This window comes from Macrobrachium nipponense, chromosome 4, assembly GCF_015104395.2.
Source record: "Macrobrachium nipponense isolate FS-2020 chromosome 4, ASM1510439v2, whole genome shotgun sequence".
Taxonomy (NCBI): Eukaryota; Metazoa; Arthropoda; class Malacostraca; order Decapoda; family Palaemonidae; genus Macrobrachium; species Macrobrachium nipponense.
The window spans coordinates 55,801,071-55,808,570 of NC_061100.1; positions in this window are offsets into that span (position 1 = coordinate 55,801,071).

A 7,500-nucleotide genomic window follows, 5' to 3' on the forward strand; every position below is an offset into this window, starting at 1 on the left:
GTCCTGTGTGAGCATCTAAGGAATTCGCTGCTTTTGCACTTGTCCCAAACACCAAACACTTGAAGCTGTACTGTTTTCACGTTGCTGCTTGTCACGAAAGTTAACGACCTCATTTATTTTATTTTAGTATGTGTCCAGTGCCCTTTTTATACGGATCGGCTACTACCCGTATGCAACCCTGGCGCGCATCATAATGTCTTTTAACTTGTCACATGGTTCAGGGTCACTTCTACTGCTGGGGTCCTCCTGCCCCGTCGGTTGCATCCAAATTTGATGTCCCCTGTAACACACATTGTGACCATTATTATCGCTACCATAACAGCGATTACTGGAACTGTGTAGCATTCTACGAAGAAAATTAATTCTCTCCATTAACCTCTAGTTGCGGAACCGTAATTGTCTCGAGTGTAGGCAGAACATTTAACGCCTCGTAGTACCCTTCAGGTGTAAGCTATACACCCTTGTTGAAAAACTGTAGATTCACCGCCTTCCAATGAAGAAGCCGTAGCCGCCTCCTCGTTGCTTCCTGCACCTGCCTTGTAGAAGTATCGTAGATCCCTGGTTTGTCCCAAAAATTATCCTGAGACGAATCTACGCTAGATATTGAAGATTTCCCGTCATTGTAGTAGTAGCGATGTTTCACTTCGTCGCCCATGGTGAAGACCAAACCTCTGGCGCTGCAGATCCTAATTTGTTTTCGTTGTCACCACTTGGTGTGAGCTTGGGAATTCTCTAAAGTCATCGTGTGTCCGTGTTTCATGATTAATAGGTTTTAACTGACCCTTTGACATATTCCTAGAAACAAATTCCTATTTTAACATACGAATGTAATGAACTAACCAGACCAACCCCATATTCATTTATTTAAGACTTAAATTCACCACTAAATAAACATGGTCTTTATCCACTGATCTCTTTTTTTAAATTATTTGGAGAACTTTATCAGTAACTGATCCCTCACAATAAACCCGTTAACTGCCAAGTACACCTACAGGACCCCATAATGTCTATACAATTAACCTACATCAAAATATAATGATTGATTCTCATTTCTATGTTATGTATCTTAAGATAAATTCTACTCCCTCTCTACATGTCATTCAGGAGAAAACTTATGTAAAAACACACACTCACCACTTGATCCCAGTTATAGATCTCCCCCAATAAAAATTAATATTTCAATTCTTTTCTCACATTAGCAACTGTAGTTAGCATCACACATACTAATTACCGACACAACAAAACCATAGCATTTCACGAATGATCCCTTAAAATTCGTCATAATGGAACGTCCTCATCTAGAATTCCAAAGGAAGCAAAAACCTCTGAGTATCCAACTCCAAGAGAAAATTTCAACAATTGGTCTCATCTTCGACAGTACAACATTGGTAGCACCAAACAACAAAACATCCCCAAACAGCGACATTGCCCTGTCTAGTTAGCCTCGTAAATCCTAAAATCACCATTAACCTCAAATTAGCCCCAAATCCTCATTAATCCTCGCTGGTGAATCCTCAATAAGTCTTCAGTGATACCATACAACCACATTAATCCTCAAAAATCCTCGAGAAATCCTCACTGATACCACTGAACCACATTAATCTTAAAAAATCCTAAAGAAACCCCCACTGATACCAAATAGCCATATTAATCCTCAAAATCCTCTTTGATACCACAGAACCACATTAATCCTCAAAAATGTCCTCAAGAAATCCTCATTGTTACCACACGGGTACCCAAAAATTTTCCACCCCTATAAAATAACCACCAATATAAAATACACCACCACAGGCTAAATCGTAAGTTATGTAAGCACCGCCAAGTATACCTGAGAGGAACCGTTTGCGATACTACCACACACACACACACACACACACACATATATATATAATATATATATATATATATATATATATATATATATATATATATATATATAATATATAGCACACACTCACACATACACAAACACACACACACACACACACACACACACACACATATATTATATATATATATATATATATCTATATATATATATATATATATATATATATATATATATATATATATTATAACACTAAAGAAACCACATCAGTAGGGTGTAACCTCATAGAATACACCGCCTCACCAGGACACTGTGAAACCACCATGGGCTAGTACCACCCCCAAGAGCCATAATACCACAAAGAACAACAATCACCACCCCATTGTACTCACCACCAAAAATCAAAACCCAAAACCATCAGCCCCAAAAGTCGTCATCAATAATCATCACCAACTGAAGTCATCACCAAAATATTCCTTATAATATTTTTCAATTCCACGATATTTTCCCACATATTTTACCCAAATTTGTCCATTATTGCATCAATACACCAAATCGCTGCAGTTGCGCATAATAAGAAAATAGTAAAGGAAGAAAAAAAATGTTAAATAAGACTGATTAATCTCACTTCATCTTCCATTTGCAAAATCTAGAAAAAATGCAATTGCGCAATATCACCTTTTCATCATTTTCCCATTTTAATTTTTTTATATATGTCAATTTAGTCCGACCTGTCTTTTCAGCTAACACTAAAAATCTGTTTCCTCTCTTTTATTCGGTAACTCTAAAAGGTCCCTCAAACTTTGGACTTAACTTATAATTTAGCTCATTTCTCACATTGATTTTCAGGCATGCATTATCTCTAATAGCAATTTTAACATCTCATGATTTTCCGTTGCTTTTTTCAACCATTTCTCGGGTCTTAGCCTCGAAATTACAGCTGACATATGCGTGTTTCTCCTTTGCTGTGGAAATGCTTGACTTAATTGTATCCTCTCCATGATGAGGTACAGGTAACAAATTAAATGTGCCTTGCGCTTGGCAATGAAAAAATGCTTCGAATGGAGACATCTTAATGGAACCACTGACCATAGTATTAGTTAATGTTATCTATATATCAATCCCAGTTCCTATCATTTCCTCCTTATAGTCTTCCTGAGAGCTTCGAGCACTTTCATGTTTGCTTGTTCACATAATCTATCAGCTTCAGATCTGTATGGAATAATTGTTACTTTTTGTATTCCCGTAACTTCTGCCAGACACTCTAAGGTTCTGTTTACAAATTCTCTACCAATGTAGGTCAACAAAATTTCTGGTGGGCCGTATCTGCAGATGACTCCATTGAAAAATGCTACAACCACATCCTCGGCCATTTTGTTCCTAGGTGGAAAAATTTCCACTGTCCTCGTTAGTTCATCTATTACTACCAATAAATACTTATGGCCATACCCTGACTCACGAACATTCCCCAAAATATACATGTATATTCTCTGAAAAGGTCCACTTGATATAGGATATGACCCCAATGTGTAAGAGTGTACCCTTGCGGGTTTGCAACCGTTGCACACTACACTTTTTTCAAAAACTTTTCCACATCTGTCCGCATATTCTCCCAAATATACTTATTACGCATCTCATTATACGTCTTTCTACCCCCAAATGTGAACTACCAAACTTGCAATGTACTATATCTAAATCCAGTGGAATTAGGACTTTCGCAATCACGATCTGTAATTTGTTCCTTTCACTTTCACTAGTCCTTAATTTATATCAACTTTTCCTGACCAACAGATTACCTTCTAATTCTAAACCTGAAAAACGTAACTTATAGCCTTTCCTGATTGATTGCCCTCTGAGGAACGTTTTTGCGTCTGCCAAAAGTTTATCCTCATCCTACCTATGCTCTATGAGACTGATATCCTATTGTATAAAATCACTAGTAACCACCCCAACTTGAAGTCCTTCCATATCATAAAAACTACCTAGGGCATCTGCTACTGTATTTTGCATGGTCTTTATGTATTTGAGCTTTGCATCAAAATCTTTGATAGTTAGGAACCATCAAGCTCTTTTGGGTGACAGATCTGGCTTATTAAAACGATCCAATAATGACTTGTGCTCTGTATTCCCCATTAGGAACATTTTAAAATGAGCCAAGCTTGATACTATTGCAAAAGCTTCCTTATCCTATGGAAGCCATTATTCTTTCATTGCTGCCCTTTTTCCTAAATTCCCTGCTATAATAATCTAATGGATTAAATTTTCCTTCTGATTTTTGCACAAGGCAAGCTCCTATACCCTCCAGCCTGTCATCAGTGGCTAGTGTGAAAGATTCGCTGAAATCCGGAGATTTCAGAACTGGGGGATTCAATGAAATTGAATATCTTCCCACAACACATGTTAAAGGGGCTGCTATGTTAGAAACCTTTTCACAAACCGTCTAAAGAACGACGCCATCCCCAGGAATGACCTAATTTGCTTCCTTGTCTTAGGGACAGAAAAATCTGCAATTGCCTTGGCTTTATCGTCATTTACTCTAACACCCTCTTTAGATATGACATGACCTAAATATCAAATTTGCTTCTTCAAGAAGGAACACTTAGCTAGCTCAATTTTCAATTCTGTTAACCTTAGTCTCCTAAGGACTTTCTTAAGCACTTCCATGTGATGCACGATTGAGTCTGTTGCAATCAATGTATCATCTATGTACACAAAGACATTTTTGCGTAATAGACCATGAAAAACTGTGTTCACTAACTTCGTAAAAGTCATGGGACTACCTGACAAACCAAAAGGCATCCTTGTAAATTCAAAATGTCCCTTGGCCAATGAAAATGCTGTGTATTCCCGGTCATCTTCATTAAGAGGAACCTCCAAAAACCTCTGCATTAGATCAGTAGAGGAATATATTCTATGTCCCCCAATTTCTACAAAAAGTTCTGATATGCACGTGACTGGATAACAGTAATGGATTGTTTTCTCATTCAAGCGTCTAAAATCGACGCATACCCGAACAGATCCATCCTTCTTAGGCACCGCCAACAGGAGAAAGTTGTACAGGGATGCACTAGGTCTAATGATTCCTTCCTCATCTCATTTACTGACCCCTTTCTGCACCTGTTCTCTGATTTTGAAGGGTATGTGGCATGCAGGAATGAAAATGGGTTTTGTCTCTTCTTCTATAGATTAACCTTATGTTCTAACACTTTAGTCAGTCCTAACTTATCCCCTTTTAATTAAAGGCACAATATCTCCAAATTCAGCTAAAACTTCGCTTACCACTTCTATATGCTCTTTGTAGTCTGCATTAGCTAAGCACTTCCTAAAGAGTTTCTTCCTTATTTGGATTTCTGCCTTTGAAAATTAAGTTTTTTCCTCTGCAATAGCCACTGAACCACATAAGTATTCTTCTGATAATTCCTAACTGTATTATTGCAATTCAGTAATTCCACCCATGTAACCCCAGTATTTGACACTCTGTTCACCGATACAGTGCTAATGACCCCTCTTAGTTTCTTGCTACCCTAAAATATGCACAAACCTTTGGGTCTTTTCACTTCCCTCAGCCTGACTTTGACCAACCTTGTACCTGGATTTAAGATAACATCCTTTGAAAAAACACCTTCATATTTGTAGTCATTATACATACACATTCATGTTTAACATCCACATAAATATCATACTTAGTTATACAGTTATTGTCAATTCTATCTGCCATAATTTCAATGTTAGTTTCAGTATCACCACTGTTATTTCCCATACCACCATTGTTAATGCCACCAAAATTATCACCACTGTGATCACTAATATCCCCATTAATACTGCCGTGATCACCAATAACCCGGTTATAGTCACCAATATCACCTCTAGTATTCCCCTTCTTAACCTCTGTATCCTACCTTCCATGTATGTATACTCACATATGGAATAAAGACACATGGTATCCCAACCGTTATGCCACTAACATCTGTATGAACCGATATCATGTGTCTCCTACATGCAGGATGGCCCAGTAAAAGTCTGTTGCCCAACGCAACCCCTTTTATCACCAAAAATGGTTCTATTAACAGTATCACCCAGAGAAACCCGTATTCTTATAAAGCCTAAGGTATTTAATCTATGGGCTTGTACATCACATACCGTCTCTATTGAGGGTTTCAAAGGGTATTGGGAGAACATGGACTGATATAGATCATGGTCCAAAGAATTCACGGACCCTGTGTCAATGAAGATTGTTATCTTTTCACCCTCCACTGTTCCCTTTACTATTGGTCTGGGCTCTGGGGCGTGTCCCACAAGACCTCAATAGCACGTAATCATCTGTACCCTTTTTGTCGAACGCCTTTCCAAAAATTTCGCTGATCTCTTTGCCCCTGTGAGTAACTTGGCCTGGGAAGTTCTCATATTATAACTTCCGGATTTCTGAGGTATGGGTCATGCATTCCTCTTTTTCTGAACAGACAAGATAGCCAAAAGTGATCTTCACTTTTGCATATTCCACAATATTTGACTCCCCATACTTTCTTTTTGTGCCCTGTTTTATTTCAATTGAAATAACACAACTGCTGTTGCCCTTGATCCATAAATCCTCTCTTATATTCTACTATTGCACACAAACGGGGAGAAGGAAAATTTGAATTTCTTTGTGAAGCATATTTTGGACCAGTCCCATTAAAAAAAATATACTATCCACCGTGGGACATTTGGATATGTTTATGAATTTGGGAATGAATTAGTTTCTCATCTGATGTAGGTTCAATCTTTTCATCAAAGCTATTTACAATGGCATCTAGGATGTCGTGTAGAAGCTGGGAAAAATTAATTTTTTTCTGTAAGCTGTTAAGTGAGATATTATTCCCATTTCCCCATGAGGACTTTTTCAATTTCTGTATCCATTCTCCCGCTGAGTCAAAAAGTTGAAAGCTATGCTCTATCAAGGTTCTATGACCTTTCCTATTCTTGTAGAAACCTCTTAGGTTTCTCAATATACCTCCATGTTCCTTTATTCCATAAGGCACCCTCAGAAATGCTTGTAATTTGGTCCTCTCTATTGAAATCTAACAAGGCATTTGCCTCTGCAAGCGCCTCTTCCTCACTTTTAATTCCCTTGGCGTTTAGGTAGTTATTCACTACCTCAATAAAGATTTGCACTGGCTGGGACAGAACGCCATGAACAATGCCCAAAAAGGGCTTACTCCCGCTGAGATATTCGTTAACTTGTGCACCAAGGTTTGACTGTTACTGACTGCCTCCATTATTCTGTCTGTCTTAGTATTTAGGATATGCCCCGACCTTAATACCGTCTATAATGGTTATCCAGTTCCCCCACAAAAATCACCAACACAAAAGTAATAATGTCGCAATTACCTCCCATGATGTTTATATCAGTTCCCAACAACCACTTACTTCCTCGGTACACATCTCTCAATTCTACGGGAGGAGATCCCCACGATCGTTTTCTCGGCCATGGTTATCAGCTGATCAAATATGTGTCATTGCACTCTACAGAAAACAGGAAGAGGTGAGAGAGGAAGAAATGTGACACGAACCTTTTCTTGTTGATATTTGCTGAATTTTGCACAATAAATCGGCCAGCCTCTTTCTCACACACACTCACATACAAAAATTTGTGAGCAAATTGTTGACAAACAAAAATAAAAGGAAATATTAAA